The 15,970-nt window shown below is 44.0% G+C and overlaps 1 protein-coding gene across 2 annotated transcripts in view; it reads left to right on the top strand.

The window, feature by feature from the left end:
- The first annotated feature begins 379 nt into the window (after window positions 1–379).
- ZNF644 (zinc finger protein 644) overlaps window positions 380–15,970 on the top strand; it is a 78,317-nt gene continuing 62,726 nt past the window's right edge. Inside the window, exon 1 of one of the 2 annotated variants that reach the window (XM_064455476.1) lies at window positions 380–482. The gene's annotated coding sequence lies outside the window, so the exon portion shown is untranslated. The remainder of the gene's footprint in view (window positions 483–15,970) is intronic. The other variant, XM_064455482.1, reaches the window with a different exon arrangement.

Here is a 15,970-nt window from a genome sequence, read left to right as displayed (position 1 = left end):
GTTTTGTTCCCGGTTTTAATCGTAGGCTGGCTTCTGATGGGACGTGGCCTCCTTTACACACACAGTCAAATCCTTAATTCCTGCTGTAAATTTAATTCCCAACTTTATACACAGTGTAGTGCAATTTTTTTAAGCATCCAGTTATTTGGAAGCTCCATTTTGTGGTGCCAGGTTCAAGACGCTCATTTCTAGGACTCGGCTCTACCCAGAAACCAACAGGCAAAGGCAGAGATGTTGCTCAGGGACATCCTCACAGTAAGACGTGTTGTGAGACAGGCGGGTTTTTTTCACTGGCTTCAGTTCCTGCGCTGACTGAGCTGCTGCCCTCTGCAGAGCACGCTGCAGGAAGCTGGACTCCAGGGACACAGCTGCACGTGACCCACCCACGTCCGCCTCCACCGGGAAGGAGCCCACAGCCCTGCTCAGCAGATGAAGACAAGCCCTTCTTGGTTGTTGCAGCTGCACCAGCTCTCAGCCACCAGGTATTTAATGTCTTGAAGCTCTCCTGTCCGTGGGCTCCTCTGTCCCTGTCCGGCAGGCTGGCGTCTCTGTAGAGCCAAGTACTGTCAGCCTCCAGTCTGCTTGTGCTCCCCACATGGTACTCTGCTGTGCTTCTCCCTTAAGAGACTTCACCTCAACCCTTCTTGTCTTCTCAGTGACACTGTAGTGGTGCTGTGGGGCAGAACAACTTATAGTAGAGGAACATAGCTCATAAGTATGAGTTTCTAATTAGACATTTATTGCATATTCTAGGCAAAATTGCAGATTTTGAGCCCTCATCTCCTGCTTTACATATCACTGGCAAAGATTTTGGCATGGAAAGTCACAGAGGGAGGTGGAAAATCTGGTGCGAACTGAGATAATGTAGTTCTTCACCATCATGGCTTCTCTGGGCCCTGATAAGAAACTTAGAAAAATAGGAGGTGCTGACAGCAGATAAGTCACCTGGTTGCTGCTCTGCTTTTGGCATAAAGCCAGGGAAAGGCGGCGGGGAGGAAATGCACACCCTGGCTTTTAGGCTCGGATTGCAACTCTTCTCCTGGGGCAGTGCACATTCATAGAGTGGCAAACCTAGGCCGAGTCCTGCTGCTGATTTAACTTTTGATATGACTCAGTGCACAATATTATGAAGTGGCTAAGAACGCTCAGCTTCTGGGACAGATTCTGGGGAAATTAAGAGATTCTCCGTCCTGTATTGTGTAACAATTCAACCCGATTTAGGCAATGCTGGATCTCAGACAAAATCCATGGGGCATAGTTTTGCTCCGGATTCTCATCAGGATGTGGGATTTTCCCTCTGTTTTCTCCAGCAGCAGGGCCAGGAGCTAATCTGTTCTTGGCTCTGCAAGCTGAGATCAAGAGGGCCCGGCTCTGCACCTTGCCAAGAGATATGTCTTGCCTCTTCCTTCTTCTTTCCTCCCGTTTCTGGGGACGTGTGCTGTAGTCATAGGCTCTGTGCCTGCAGTATGGAGGTGACTGTGTATACAAGAAATGCAGGGCTAGCTAAATGGACTTCAGCTGCTTGCTGATGTGCATGATCTGCCAATTTAAAGGATCCCTTCTTGCCTTGCACTCTGAAGGAATGTGCGTTGCTTTCCAATGCCGAGTATATACCACAGCATCAGATGCGCCTCGATGCTCTTTGCACATCGGCCGTGCGGTGAGCCAGCAGCGTTCTCCGCTGCTCACAGCGACCTCCCTGGAGGGGGAGCGGGCTGCTCAGAAGGTCGGGGTGGGGGTGGGGGGGTGGGGGGGTGTACCTGTGCATGGCAGGCGTGAAAAGCTGCCCTCTTTCTGCCCTGAGGCACAAACCTGCTTTCACTCTGTGAAGCAGAGCAGAAAGGCTGGGGTCCAACAGTGGGTAGGTGTCCCTGAGCATCTGCAGGATGAAGGTGGTGTGTGGTTATAAGAGATCCAGTTTGCTTCTTGACATGAGTAGGTGAGGTTTGGGTGGGAAAGTAATGGGAATACTAAATGATTGCTGCTAACACTTACTAAGATGACAGCAAATCTCCTCTATATTAATGTTCAACTTTTGAGACTAGATTGAATCTTGCTTTATTAAAGAAGGTAGGAAGCCTAGAAGTAGCTCTTTAATCTTCAACTGGAAAATACAATTTTGAAATCCATTATCTTAGGAATGCAATAATCAAACAGTAATAACTGATGGTAAACCTACTTTGAATGTTATTTAAAGTGCTTCTCAGATGGCAACAAAAGGTGGTAGGATGGTGGCAGGTTCACCTGGACATCTGCTTTGCTTATGCTGTTGCTCACACGAGGAAGAGGGGTTGATCAGCATGCATTTTCTGGCTATATGATTGTTTGAGAGCTATCAAAGGCTACAAAGCCATTATGTGATTCATAAATACTTCCATTTGCTATTTGTTCCAACAAAAGGCTGTTGAACTGTATCAGTATTATTTTATAAGCACAGCTGTGCCCCAAGGACTTCACCAGGATGGGTACACAGCATCCCACATCTTCAGGAATCTTCAGCATTAAAGAGAAAGGACCTGTTAGTCAGTCTTTCCCCCTTACATCTGCAGCGTTCCCCTTGGTGGATTTGTGATCTCCCCTGGTCAGTCTGCACCTGATACCGTGTATGCATGTGTCTTTTTCCCCACACTGTAATGCTCTCCTGTTTTTCCCAAATGTTGTCACATTTCCTTTCTCTTTCCCGTGTTTTTCATCTCTCTTTGCCCATTTGTATAACACATCTGCTCTCTCTGTTGTTTTCAGCTTCTAATTGAATACCACCGGTGAATTTCTCAGTCTCTCTGCAGATCATTAAAAAGAGGCTACCTGGGACTGCTTGTAAAAGAAAACGCTGCATTCCCAAGATAGGTTAGAGTGGTGTGTGTCAGTACTCTTTGTTTTGGAACGGTTAGCTTTGTTCGTTCTTTAACAGATGCAAAATGATCTCTGGATCTCTTCTTTGCCACTTTAGTGTGAGAATACAAGGAACACAAATTCAAATGTTGTAGGACTTGAAAGGACTTGTGCAGCCCTAGGGAGAGGGCAATTTGCCATGTAAGCAAAACAAAAAACCAAATGAACAAAATCTCAGCCCAGCCACAAAACCAGTCTGTCTGTCCCCAGCCTGTGGGCAGGTGAGGGAAGCCCTTTCCACCTTCCCGCTCTCTGTACAGTCTATTTCAACCCACCATCGTGCTCAGTGGCCGGAGAGTTGGCAGAAAATGGATGCGTGCCCAAAATACCATCACATAGTGCAAGGCCGAGCTGGCGTGCCTGTGGTGTAAGGTGAGAGGGGTTCTGCTCTTTGTTGCCGTTTTGGTGCTGCTCCTGCGAGAAGCTGGGGGTCACGTGGTTGCTTTAATCCAGCAAAAATCTCTGCGGCTGATGCTGCCAAAAGGAGCATTTGTGTGCTGTGGCGGGTGGCGGAGTTGGATGAGGGAACAAATCCAACGGCGAGCTACCGCGTTGCCTCATCGGGTGGGCCTGAATGCTGGTATTGACACAAAGGAGGGGGTTGTTGGGGCCGGAAGGGAAGATTGGCTCACGCAGACTGAGCAGTGTCACCACAGGGTCAGTGGAGATGGAGGCTTCTGGTGCAAGAGTCTCTCCCCGGTGCCTGGTTTTAGGATGCGGATGACACTGCTGTGCCTGTGAGGGCTGCACAAGTCAGGTGATGCCCTGGGTAAATCTGTGCCCAGGCGTTAAAGCAGCATTGAACCGACAGGCCCATCCCTTCATTTTGCTTGTGCTCCCTGCTGGAGTTTTTTTGTGAGGAGAGCTCTCATTCTCAGCCCTGTGTTAGGCCAGGGAAGATGGTCTTGTAGCTGCGCCTCTGACTGGGTTAAAGGATGGCCTTGGCTAGCAGCAGGATTTCTGAAAGCACCCTGCTGGCTGCATCCCCTGGCACTGACTCCCTGCAACCTTGGTCCTCCTCCGCTACACTGCCCAGATGGTAGTTTTAACACTTTGTTACCTAAAATTCAGGCAGTGTCCAAGCCACACTGCAGTAAATAAACCAGTAGCCCTTTTGTACAGTCACATCCTTCATGTTGCCCTTGCTACTGGTGTTAATAATGTTGTGTGCAACTCCCCAAGCACAGAGTGGGAATTAGGGAGTGTAAAGTGTGCCTCAGGGGCTGGTAGCAGCAGTGAGTGGTTGAGGCTGCATATAATACCCACTGGTGCTGGATGAACTCGCTGTCAGGTAACTCTATGCAGATAATGTTTAGCCTCGGTCAACAGCAGGGTTGTAAACTGAAACAAATAGCTCAATCCTGATTACTTTTTCTAGAGGGGATGATGCTGAAGGAAATGGTATTAAAAATTTACCTTGCAATGAGCTCAAGGCTTTTTACCAACCACTTAGAACTTTAAAACATCTGATATCAACAAAAGAACCTATTTAAAATAATGGTAAACTGCCATCTGCTGGTAAAGAAGTAATGCACGTAATGAACAAGCAGACTTTCGAAGTGATAAACAATTCTTTTGTATTTGACATGCTACAGTCAAATATATACATGCCATGGAAGCTGCATATATTTATTTTACTGTTTTTCATCTCCATTTGCATTTTCATATAGAATATGCTAAACAGATGCCTATAACATAACTAACTTTAATGACAAGCGCAGAAAACCAAAGACAATAAGAATAAAGAATGAGGACTAATAAAAGCAGATGAGCGATCAGGATGGTGACAGCCTCCAAATGTGTCCTATTTACATTGCTAATAATGAATCACAAGCACTTCCTTTTTTGATCCCCCCCATAGACCCTCCCACATGACCAGAATTGTAGCGCAGAGAAACATTTCCTGGCTTCTTCAATTTGATTTTTGTGTGTGTGTGGTTCCTTAGTCAAGCTTGTAAATAGGAACTGGGTCTTTAATTGTTCCTGATTTAAGTAGGGCATCTTTGCCAATACACAAATCTCTTGTCTTCTTGTAAGTCAGGTCAGCTATTGAAAGGATATGGAAAATACTTACTACACAAATATGACCAGAGAAAATAATTTAACAAAGGACCACTCCCAAATTATATGGTGTTACACAACCAGTTTCCATAAATCACAAGTATGAGTGCACTACAGGGGCGAGACTATCAGATTTCTTGTTTGTATAGTGCTTACCAAGTAGGTGTGCTGAGCATGACTGGGTCCCTAAGGTGCTGCTGCACTATAAATAGAGGTATTAGCGTGAATTACCTCCAGTGCAAACATCAGGCCACTTGCCTTTTTCATATGCATGCAATTTTCTTTTTTATGGTTGTGGTTATTCCAATCATAGCCCATTGTTTTAGAAAACTGATCTTGTCATAGGAAATGTTTGAAAACGGGCAAAGAAAAAATAGGTCAGTTCTTCTTTTGAAATCAGAGAGAAGTGTGTATTTGTAATATTTCCCAGGTTTATTTCCTTGGAGCAGGTTTGGCAGGTATGAGAGGAAGTTAAAGATTTATTTTCGGTGCTATGTACCAGATGTCATACCTGCTCTTCGGAGACAGTTGCTTTTATCTCCAGCAGTACCTGCTCTAGTAGCAATGAAAAAAAGTGACTTGAATCCCATTTAAAGCATGTAGTGTGCGCTGTTTGCATGCCACTAAAGGAGAGGGAAGGCTTGTTTGGGAGACTCCAGGTAGAGTCTTTATGCGTCATCATAAAGCAAACATGTTTGCATCCCTCTCAGCAGTGTTTTTGCCTCTTTGAAGAAGCGATGAATTAATGTCCCCAAATCCAGGGCTTGAGACCCCAGCACAGGCTGAATGTCTATAAAGACGTCCAGTTTGAAGTGCCGTTCTATTTATGGGATCTCCACACGTGGCTCATTTTGTAGCATCCAGGTGGTTCTTTGTAAAGGGCCATTTCTGGAGAATCTGGTGCTGTGTTTACTCCATTCACAGTGGTCTTAATCAAACGCTGCTCAGTGTCTTGCCCGATGAGGTCCTGCTTGGTGGCAGAGGCACATTGAAGATATAGGGCCAAAGCCTCAGCTCAGGAAAACACTACAGCACTTTTTGGCTTGTAATCTGTGGAGAATCTAGCCTGTTGTGTGTGGTCACAGGGGCACATACACCCTGCTCTGGGCCCTGTTTCCTGAAATGCTCCAATAGCAGCACAACGTGATCAAAGGGAAACAGAGCCAGGGGAACAGCGGTGCCCATGGATACCTGTTAACAGGCGGGAGCTGAAGCACACATTGCCATCAAAGACACTACTGACTATTGCTTTGCTCTGCAGAGCTTCGATCTCCCTGCTAACGGGACTCTGCCTTCCAGCTGAAGTGTGACTGACGGTTGAAATAACAGTCCCGGTTTATTCCAGGTATGCTGCTGACCTGCATGACCTATAGGAAGGATAAGGTTAAGGCAATCAAAGCAGCACACTCCTGTAGCCTCTAAGGGCTATAAAAATGGAAACATGGGAAACAAGCTAGTAGATATGTGAAGGAAAGAAATGAGGATGGGGGTTCACCATTCCCTGCTAATAGGCTAAATCAGGAGTTCAGTGGGACTGAGATTTGACCCAACAAGAGAAAGGAGCTGAATAAGAAATGATCAAAAGATAGAGCTTGTATTTCCTTCATGTTATGCTAGAATCGCTCTGTTCAAAAAGTCTCCCGACCCATGGAGAGCTGGGGCGGGCAGAGGTGAAGAGGTGGGTTATGGTGATGGGAGGGTATTGTCATTACACAAATTGGAGCAGTTCAGGTCTGTTTAACTGTTTAATGCCATATCCCATTGGTCTTTTTCTGAGCTTACTTTGCTGTGGGATGAGGGAAACTGTGCTGACAGCACAACTGGTTGTTTGGCTGTTGCTTTCTCTGTGCTTCCAGAAAATTAAACGCTGTGTCCTGTCTGTGCTATGTTCAGGGTTTGGCAAAGGGCTTTTGACGGGTTTGCCATCCTTTTGGCCAACACCTAATCCTGTTTCCTTTTCATACTATCCCTCCTGTACTAAAATTGAGTGGTCAGGCTAAGTAAGAATAAAGCTATTAGCGGTTTACTGAGGAGCAGGAGTACCATTAGTCAGTGGCCAGTTTCTAGCAAAGTGTAGTTCTCAAGATTAATTGAGATCCTTGTCTTTGCTTGGTGGACTCAGAAGTGATACCTAACAGTTAAGTGCTGTTCAGAAAGCAATAAAACATTCACTTTAAAAATCAAGAAGCATGAAACAGATACTATTTCACTAGCAGAGAGAAGGGGGGGATGCTAAAAGAATCATGTAATGGCTGCATAGTTAGTTTCTGTGAATACAGTGACATCTGGAGAAGTCTGGTATTCATTTTAAATAAACAACAAAATAAGACTCATGCTATATGCTTGTCAAAGCCAGGCATAGTGATCAGCTAATATGCTTATCAGTCAGGCAGCATGTATGGAGATATTCTGCTTTCACACTGTCTGCTGACTGGAATTGGGCCCATGAAGAAGCCAGGTGATTAATCTGCAGGGGTTTATTTTTTCTGAACTGTTAATGTCCTCTGTTTCAGAGCAACAGCCCATGGCTCATTAAGCAGGGAAGATCTGAATGCAAGTGTGAAGGGCAGCACACAAAGATTCTCCACACATCTCTTGTTTGAGCCTTGGAGATTAGAACAATAAAGTCGGCGAGAAAGTTTGTCCTATGCTAGGGCTGAACCAGTACTTTCTGAAAAGCAATGGTACTGTTAGAAAATATTTATGTATTTCAGTCAAGAGGGATAAAATCTAAAGCCACAAGGCTCTTGTAAAGTGGTAGTGGACACTTGGTACCAGCCCAGAAATGCACAGCTGCCACTTCAGGTGACCTGCTGTGAGAATCATGCTCTTTTTAAGTCTGTTGCTCCATTTCTTTGGTGATTACATCTCTCTCTTGCTGTGTTCTTTCCACCCATACTGCTTGTGTACTCTGGCATCAGATGCTGAGAAAGCAAATGGGGCTGCTGAGTCCAACTGCCTCAAAAGAAATGCAACAGGGGAAATAAATACTCACTCTGAAAGATTTTGCAATTTTAGATTAATCTTAAGGGGATCATCTTGAGGTTATTAGTCGCCGTTTATAGTCTGTGTTTTACCTGTTTGAAAAATTAATTTCTGTCATCAGCTGGAATATTTGAAAACATGTTGATTTAGGGAGAAGATTTTTCTGACAATATAGTGTTATGTAAGCATTAATTAATTTATTAGCTCTAGTAGCTTCCTTGAGAAACAGAGAAGTATTTCAACGTTGTTTTTACAGATGGGGAAATGTAAGGCTCAGATGTATAGATTTAGATCTGCATATTCTAGTGTTTGCTAACTAGGCATTTGGCCCTGCTCACTTTCACTCGAGTCTTCTCCTCACCTGAATTCTGGTCATGGAGCAGCTGTGTCCTACACAGCTCCTGGCACCTCTCTGATTGCATCCTGTGAGCAAGCCCATGCTGGCAGGGAGGGTAGCTGTGAGGATGGGTTGTTGTGAAAGGGGGGTGAGGAAGATGAGCGAATGACCATCTGTAAGAAAGATGTGCCGAGCTCCCATTTTGAACCTGGGAGCCGGGAAAGGAGGGTGGCTGCACAGGAGGGAGCAGACCAAGGCTCTCTGCTTCCACTCACACACGTTCGGATTGGACAAGCAAAGACAATAAGCTGATACTGGGAATACAGGCTAGAGCTGCAAAATCATGGGCCCAGTGCAATAATTTATTGGCTTCAGGAATAGGAGACTGTTGTAAACTCTTGTAATTATCGTGGACAACAAGGTCATGGGAAACAGGAGTGCCCAGTGTGCCAAAGCAAAACAAGCCTCCCCAAAAGACCTCTCGGGCCTGCAGTCTTTCCAGGCTCTGTGGGCTGCCCTAAATGTAACTATTATTAGATATTTATCCATGATCTGGACTTCCACTGGGCTGTGGAGATACAGTGACAATGGGGAAGGATCAAGGATGCCTGTGAGAAGGGAAAGCAAGCAGGTTTGTGGGTTTTGCTCTCTGCTGAACCTCTACTGGTTTTGTCTGTATTTTTCTCTCCTGTTGTGCTTTAAAGTTCTACTATAAACAATTAGAGGAAATTTAGCAATAATATTGCCTGTGGAGACTAGGAAAGTAAGAATACATTCTACATCACCGCTTCCCTTTGTTTGTCTTTTTTGTCTTGTTTATCTTTGATCAGCTACAGATGAAATAACCAGCTAACTGATTTCACATACAGGGCTGCCACTCATGCTGATGAAACTCTGCTGACATGGGAGTATGCTCTATAGCAGTCTAGCAGTATCCATTTCTTATTCCAGTACACTGACAGGTCACTCAGAGAGACTAAAAACTCTATTCTGAAGTGGAAAAGAAACTGCGATTTCAATTTTGTTTTGATTTGAAATTTTCCAGCTACCTATCAAGACCAAATCCTTGAACTATTTACTTAGAGTAACTGAAATACCCCTATTTGAAATAGTGGATATGCAAGATTTAGCCATTAAAGAGTTGGGGTAAAATTAAAATCCCCTTCAATAATAACTAAAGTAGGAGAAAATCTTTCAAGAAAATTAAACACTTGATCAAAAAGAGAGAAGGGTTATTGTCGAGAGCATAAAGATTAAACAGGAGAGTTGTCTCAGAGAATAACCATCAATGATAAGTAGCAGGCAGTTAATAATATCCCCTCAGGGATCTTCTTTTACTCCTGTAGGTTTTTGGACAAATACAATATTACATTTCCTATAGTTAAAGCGTTAGAGAGCTTCATGTCATTCCGGAGTAGCAATAAACTTCAGTAGAATAAGGACAACTGGAGAGGTGGGGAGGAGGGTGACCCAGAAGCTGAAACAGTGGAAGCCAGTGATGGTTCTCTCTAAATCCATCTCCTTTTTAACCCCCCAAATCCTGAGGCCTGTTCTCAGTCTCCCTGACATGCCTCTTTTTTTATATCTGCAGCACTGTACCAGTGCTGAGATTTTATATGGTATTGCCACTTGTTATATAGCAGCTGAAAATGAATGAAAGACCAAGTAGGCTAAGGGCGTGATTCCATGTTGTACTTAAGAGCTGGATGAAAGCTTGAACATGCAAATGGTTGAACTGGCAGAATTAAAGGGACGGTAATCTGCAGCCAGGGGAAGGTGCATGGCGTGGAAGGGATGGGTGCAGGAGGGTTCGGAGAACCTCTGAAGCCAGCTCTGCAGCTGGAGAAACTGTAACAGGAAAAGGCACTCTTGATCTCTCATTTTTATTCTCTTATCCTCTCTTCCTTTGTAATTACAATAATATATCTTTTTGTTCCTTAACCGTCTTGTGGCCATTGCAAACATTTAAGAATTAATGCGGTTCTCACACATGATGCACATGTTCTGCACGTCCCCTTGTGTCCCTCCATTTATTCATTTATCATGTACACACAAAATTCCCATAAAATATTAATCTGAAATACAAATCTCTCTTTGCATCCTGGGAGTGTTTGCATATAGTAATGTTAACGAGATTATTAATTCTGCATGCACAGTCTGTGGACTGCATACACAGGGCCAAAGCTCTCAGCAACTGCTGAAATCAGTGACAATTTCAGAAACATTATTTTTGTATTAAAAATGCTGAGTGGAAGGTGACAGTTTCCTAGAACTGAAGTGTTGTCCTTAAAACTCAAACAAGAGGATTGGAAGCTTAGTTTTCAATTTTTCCTGCCAAGAATTCCTCTGTAAAAGGAATTTTATAGTGCTCTCTATTTCTGCCCAATGGTTCCTAATAGATTAGTACAGCCTGGAAACAAAGGGATTTTTTTTTTTTTTAACACTGCTGTAATCCATTGGGAGTCTGAACATTTCTTTCGCCTTTCCTCCTTGTTGGGAACATCGGGGTAGCTACGCTTCTGCCAGTTGGGGCTAGGTTGCCCTGGAAAGGCAGAACGTGCTGGTGCAGATGGACCAAAAATAATTCAATGAGGCCAAAGACAGCATCATTTTCTTGGGGGTAACAAAGAGTGAAAACTGTCTGAGCAGGTGTTTGGTGCGATGGAATGGCCAGTAGGATTCTCCTGCGGTGGGGAAAACCTCTGCACCTCTTTCCTGGCTGCCAGCATTGGCAGAGTAGGGCTGTCCTGCCTTCCACAGAGGCGAGCCCTAGGGCACCTTGGAGGCCTGTGGGAGCTGTGGAGGGTGGCTCCGGGGCAGGGACACGACTCCTGCCTAGGCTTTGCTCTGGAGGGAGGGAGGGAAGGAAGAAGGGGAACAATCTTGTCTAAGGCTGGTGGTCTGCACCATCTTGCTTGGATCCTTCACCTTCCAAGGCAGGCTTAAGACAAAAAGTAGTACCAGCAATGAAAGATGGGTTGTTTGGTCTGCACCCAAGTCCCGCCAGACACAGAAATATAGGGGCACGTTACACACACCCCTTCCCCAGGCTCAGTTCACCCCCTAGCAAGTCACTTCGTTCTTGGTGGTGGATTGGTAAAGGGTTGAGTTGCCCTCAGTGAAACCCACGTCACTGGAGGTTTCTGAGAGATTTTTACTGGGAAAGGCCCTGCAGCTGAAGCCGGACCTTTCTTTCTGCCGGGACAGGGAGAGGTGAGAGGTGGTTGCCAAAGCAGAGCAGATCCCTCCTGCCAGGCACCGCACCCCTGGGGGGAAGCCGGGGCTCTCTGTGGGGAGCACGTAAGGGGGTCCCTGGTTGCTGCCTCTGAGTCTCACCATGCTCTGTCTGCACTGTAGTAAAATCAAAGTACTTCTTAGTGTTTCAGGAAACAATGTATTTTCAGTTTGACTGTATTTCTATTCTGATATTCAAATGTAGATGTCTGTAGCTTGTGAAAACGGTCAGTGCTTTACTGTCTACAGGAACAATGGTGTTGATCCCTTAACTCCTAACTGTGAAGCATTCATTTGGCTATACAGCTTTTAAAAATATTATAAATGAAGCGTGTGAGGCAACCTCCACAGCTGGAATTAACCACTTCCACGTGCTTGCTGAATCAGGGACCAAGTTGTTAGAAAGATCTTTCAGGACTGACTGGAGATCCATAAGAAATTGTCTTGACTTAACCAAGCCATCATATTTCTCTTAATCACTACTACATCATCTTTTTTTCTTTTGCTTCCTTCTTATTCATGCTTAAATGAGAAACATCTGTTTCCATTTTTCACATTGTTCTGTTATGTGAGTAACGATATCAAACATCTTTTTTTTTTTTCCTGCACTGTGAAAGAATAAATTAGTGTTAAGTTTTGTGAAGTGCTTTAAAACACTAAAGCAAAACATCTGTTTCAGCTGCAGGTCATTAAGATGAAAAATCCTAGTCTGCGTGCAGTGCAAAACTGCCAAAAAATTTATCAGCCCAAGCACATTTCTTCACCTGTCTTTTACTATAACAACTGAAGATGGCAAAAGGACAGTAACTCTTCTCTTTGGGGATGGAGCAATTAAAAGTGCTCAGTGCTGTAATCCACAGCAGTACCCTGTAGTAAGGAATCCTGCTCTGGTCTGGAGACACCTGGAGATTGCTCCAGTGTTGTAGACTTCAGGTAGAGAGTCTCCTTGCCCTCCACATCTTCCAGCCAGGAACAGCATTGTGCAGGATTGCCTAATTCCCTGTAGATGTTTGTGTTACTGAACTTCAGCTGGAAATCCCTTCCCCTGCCCCCAGTCGTTTAAGATTTGGAGATTGTTTCCAGGGCAGGTGGCCAGAGTAAAGCTCAACTGGTAAATCTACTTTACAGGTGAATTGAGATGCTTTTTACCTGCCAAAGCCCAAATGTAGATGTCTGTGTTCCTTTGTTGATAATGATCTCCTTTGTAAAGCACTTTGAGGTCTAGAGATGAAAAGCCAACAACTACCTGAGAGCTTGGCTATTAATAAATACAATAATGAATATTAACAACAATGAGTGCATTCACTGAATTCTATAGGAAATGCCAGACCTTTCAGGCAGGTCCTGGCAGGCAGGTAATAGCTTAACTCCCACAAGAGGCTGGGTACACCCTCGTTTCACTGTGTCTTTAATTAAAAGGTCCAGATCCTTCATAAGTGTAAAGGAGATGTTCAGCATCTGGCAGGAATGGGCTCCAAAATTGGACGGGGCTTTTCTGGCGTTTTAAGAGGAAATACTGGTTTGTTCTTCCAACCTGCTAAAGCAGCAGCCAGTGGGGCGCTGAGCAATTGTAGTGCACTGTGCTCCCACCCTCCCTGGAGCAAACGGATGGGTTGGTTTGAGGTCCCTAGCATCCCTATTGCACTTTTTAAAAGAAGTATTCTGGCTCCCATTTCATGTGAACCCTGAGGTTTTGAGACAGGAGACTTTCTTTATGTTGCTGCACTGAATCTGTTCACCTGCAGCTCTCCCCACCCCCAAGCTTATGAGCATGATTTCCTTTTATGCACTGCTCTGTCACAGCTTGGCAAGTTTCCCAAGACAATCCATACCAGAAAGGAGAATATGGCTGCTGAGCAGCATAGAGAGGAGACATGCCTTATGTAACAGATTCATTTAAATACTATGAAATGTTGAGACACGCGAGACGTAACTGAAAGCAAAATGCAGCCCTTAATCTCCAGCATCGGTTCTCCTGCTTGCCCTCACCATCATCAGCATCTAATAGTCACTGACTGTCTCCATTCGTGTCTCCATCTTTTTCAGGAAACTGCCTGCGGCAGAATGTACAAACAGCTTGGCAAGCGGTTTTAGGGGCAGGGTTGTTTTTTTTTTCCTCCTAATTCCTCATGAGCGTTTCCCCACTAATATGCCTGTGGCATCATTAGGTGTTTAATGAGAGTGACGTTGCCTGAATATTATTGGTTTTATAGCTCATTTTGTTTTGACAAGTCTTCAGTTTTGTGGCAGTTTATAGTGTGCAGACTTCTTCTTACATCTGACTTTTAGAATTTGTAGAAATATTTATCACAGAGGTATTGTCATAAAACCTGAAATAATGAATTGTCAACATTCATTATGTTCAAGTGCAATATCTGTTCAACACCACAGTAGTTTAATGACGTCAATTAATTATTTTAGTGTATTTCTTTTGTATAACTGAAGCACCAGGAATAGTCCAATAATGGCCCTGTCTCGGATAGCACACCAGTGTGATTCTGCAGATGAACAATCCTGTTTGGCTTCTTTCAGCAGCTCCCTGAAAGACCAAATGGACTCCAGCGGGCTGTGGATCACAGTCTTGTTCCCTTTCTTCCTCACATCCAGAATCTCGATCATTCTATGTTGTGCTCAGACAAAAAATGCCAGCATTGTACCTGCAGAAAACCAGGCTGCTAAAATTGTAAGTCTTGAATAGATGCATACAATGTCATTTTACCCCCTGCATTTCGTCTACATGTTGGCTGTGCTGCATCCATTTCTTTACTGATTAAATTAAATGGATGCAGTTTTTGTGTACAGACAAGGCCATAATTCTTACTTAGGAATATGCCATCTTCATTTACCATGTCGTACAGATGATCAATGCTGAGCAGTGCATTTATTCAACAGCTGTGTCTGTGCAAGAAAAATGGTGATATTTTTAAGACACTAACTAATGCTCATTAAGTTCTCACTTTTATATTACCTTCAAGGGGATTTTACCTGGAATAGAATGCCAGTGCACGTTGTCTTATTGCCACAGCGGCAGAATAGATCCAATCCGTTCTTTTCTGGCTATGAGCTTTTACAAAAACTAGCTGCTGTCATGAATTTAGCTTGCTTGCCTTTACTAAGGTGAGGAGAGTTACTGGGGAGAATGACAGTGAAGGTACTCTTGCTGCTTCCTTGTAACGTGTGTCCTGCATGACAGTAAAGGGGAAGAAGCTGCACCTCGCTGCAGTGCCTTTTCTTCTCCCACCATACACAGCATCGCTGCACAACTGGTTTCCTTCTGGGACTCCCCATCGCTGGTGAGATGCTGTAGGCCCCAGAGGTTTATGCCTCTGTTCCCAGCACAGCTGCAGCCAGCGGAGCTGTACAGCCCCAGGAGAAGTCGATGTTAACAAATCTGTAATTGTAAACATAGCTACTGTTTCAAGTTCATATCCTGGCTTCCATCCTCTCTATTTTTATGTCCTTGTTTATATTTAATAGCAGTTACAGTGGTTAACTGGCTTTATTTTGGAAACCTTGACATTTCTCTTGCCAGTACCGAAGCTGTGAGGATCAGAAACAAAGACGTGCCTTTTTACTCTGTTTCTTCTGATAGGTTTTGTCATTTGGCAACTGTTGTTCTATTAGACTTTGCAGAATTTGGACAGGATTCTGATCTCCTACAAAGTGACACACACACTTATTAAAATGCAGGAGCAGGTTTGGGGCCTTTTTTCTGATACACCATGCTGGGTGCCATGCATGAGAAATTAGTCTGTCTATTATTATGTGACCAAACAGCTGCAGGAACTTCTAGTGCTTTGAAATAGTAGTAAAATGAAAATTGAAATAATATTCCCATAATGCAGAATGTAAAGCACAGGCTCTTCTTCTGCAAGTCTCCCAGGCTCTAGAAGAGAATGATCAAATCTGGACCAAGCCAGCCCTCTTATGCTTACAGTTCCATTGAAGTAAAATAAAAAATAAGGAGAAATATTGGATTCTTCTACAAGCTCTTTCATGGTAGTTCCTATTTCCATAGTCTCTTTTCAAACTCAGCCCAGTGTTAAAAAAAAAATATTAAAAAATTGTAATTTTAACTTAAATGAAACACAGGACTCGATATTTTTTCATTCACTGCCTCAAAGGCATATTCTTGAAAACTATATAACCTTTGGAAGAAAGGATCCCATGGTTAGGATGCATTGCAGTCGACATTGATACTACATTTTATATAAGGTTATTTTTCCTTTTAGGTGCACAGGTAATCACTCACATGGCATTTCCAAATAAGCAGTGAGGAACTCCCCAAGCCATTTAATTTTCCTGCTCATACTGGGAAATGGGATTTGTTCAGTCAGCCTCCCTGCAAGTAAAAGATCCTCATCCCACTCAGAACAAAAGAACTGCCAAATGCAGGGCGGCCAGCTAGTTTTGTCCTTCTGTCCAGTAGAAGTGCTCCTGCGCTACCATTAAGGCTTTATT

Source organism: Phalacrocorax carbo, chromosome 6, assembly GCF_963921805.1.
Source record: "Phalacrocorax carbo chromosome 6, bPhaCar2.1, whole genome shotgun sequence".
In the NCBI taxonomy this organism is placed as follows: Eukaryota; Metazoa; Chordata; class Aves; order Suliformes; family Phalacrocoracidae; genus Phalacrocorax; species Phalacrocorax carbo.
This window is presented reverse-complemented; position numbering and strand designations above follow the sequence as displayed.